The 2,140-nt window shown below is 41.6% G+C and overlaps 1 pseudogene; it reads right to left on the reverse strand.

Moving 5' to 3' along the window:
* Positions 1-803: 803 nt before the first annotated feature.
* Positions 804-1,431, reverse strand: LOC118574452 (annotated as a pseudogene).
* Positions 1,432-2,140: the final 709 nt, after the last annotated feature.

Here is a 2,140-nt window from a genome sequence, read left to right on the forward strand (position 1 = left end):
ATTCTTGGTAATTATCTAAAATTCTTTATTATAGTCAGTTAGATTATAAGTCACTTCTTTAATGATGAAGCAAGTTTTACATGTAATCTACATGTAATAGGTATTCAGTATGTACCTACTGATGAGCTTCATGACAAAACCAAGAATGAAAACTGCTTGTTTCTGCCTCCTAAGTGCTGGGATTGCAGGTGTGCACCACCACACTTGGCCTTTTCTAACAATTTACGTAAAGATTTGTTACTTTTGTTGATTGTTTCAAAGCATTAACTCTGAATTAATTTAATTTCTCTTATCTTTCTGTAATCACTGATTCTTTTTTTAATAAAAATTGTATTTACTTAGAAGCATTCAGAATGTCAACAAAACAGCTGCATTTTTTTTTTTGCAATTACAGAGTGGTATTCAGTTAACAGAACAACAATTATCTTCATATAAGCTGCATCAGAGACAACTGCAGATGAAAACAACAAAAAATAAAACAAACAAACAAACAAAAACCCCTACCGTCCCCATATAGATCTAATTTGTGCTGTGCACCAACAAGAACCTGCTTTAAATTTCCATGCTAATTTACAACCCCCAGACTGGACCAGGCAAGGTTAGCGGCTATTGAAAATACCACCAGGACAGGGCTATCTAGAGACACATTCGTAGTGTGTTATCTATAAAAAAAAGACACTGTACAATTTAAAAACAAATCTTACACAGCCTTACATTTCAATTGTTTTCTTTAAAAGGAGTGAGTTGTGTACATGGGGGGTTAAATGCTTTATAGACAAGAAAAAAACTGCGCTAGAATCAACTTATTCATCATCATCTTCTTCATCTTCGTCTTCCTCATCCTCTTCATCCTCCTCCTCATCTACCTCTTCCTTCTTTTTCTTGCTCTTTTCAGCCTTGACGACTCCCTTCTTGGCCGCATGGGGTTTTCCTTCAGCTCTGTAGCAGCAATATCCTTCTCATACTTCTCCTTCAGCTCGGCAGCCTTCTTCTCGCAGGGCTGCTTGTCATCCGCAGCGGTGTTGTTCCGCATCTCCCCAGCTTCTTCACAATGTCCCCGATGGACAAGCCAGGGTGCTCTCCTTTGATTTGGGGGCGATACTCAGAACAGAACAAGAAGAAGGCCGAAGGAGGCCTCTTGGGTGCATTGGGGTCCCTGAACTTCTTTTTGGTCTCCCCTTTGTTGGGGGGGGGGATGCAGGTTTTCATTTGTCTTTCATAACGAGCCTTGTCAGCCTTTGCCATGTCTTCAAATTTCCCCTTTTCTTCAGCAGACATGGTCTTCCATCTTTCTGAGCACTTCTTCGAGAACTCTGAGAAGTTGACAGAAGCATCTGGGTGCTTCTTCTTGTGTTCCTCCCGGCAAATTTGCACAAAGAATGCATATGAGGACATTTTGCCTCTCGGCTCCTTAGGATTTCCTTTGCCCATGTTTAGTTGATTTTCGTCTGCAAGGCACAGAGTCGCCCAGTGCCGGTCCAGCTCTTGCTTGCCCTGGAGCTTCTCTATGGAGCTCAATGTACTGCAATTGTAATCACTGATTCCTATCTTAACCCTATCTTTATTATTTCCTTATTCTAGCTTAGTAGTAAGCTGTCTGTAGATTGAATTTTCTATACAAACGTTTAGGTTGTTTAAGACTTTTCTTCATTACTTTTTGAAAAAATTATTTTATTTTATAATTAATTTAATTTTACATACCAGCCATGGATTCCCCTGTCCTCACTCCTCCTATCCTCCCACCCTCCCCCTAATCCACCCCCTATTCCCACTTCCTCCAAGACAAGGATTCCCCTGGGGATTCAGCTCAGCCTGGTAGATTCAGTTGAGGCAGGTCCAGTCCCCTCCTCCCTTCTCCAAGGCTGAGCAGAATGTCTCAGCACAGGCCCTAGGTTCCAAAAAGCCAGCTCATGCACTAAGGATAGGTCCCAGTCACACTGCCTTGGGGGCCTCCTAAATAGTTCAAGCTAATCAACTGTCTCACTTATCTAGAGGGCCTGATCCAGTTCCATGGGGACTCTTCAGCTATTGGTTCATAGTTCATGTGTTTCCACTAGTTTGCTTTTTCCAATCATGGTCTCAATATATCTTGCTCATATAATCCCTTCTCTCTCTCTCTCTCTCTCTCTCTCTCTCTCTC

Source organism: Onychomys torridus, chromosome X (assembly GCF_903995425.1).
Source record: "Onychomys torridus chromosome X, mOncTor1.1, whole genome shotgun sequence".
NCBI classification, from domain to species: Eukaryota; Metazoa; Chordata; class Mammalia; order Rodentia; family Cricetidae; genus Onychomys; species Onychomys torridus.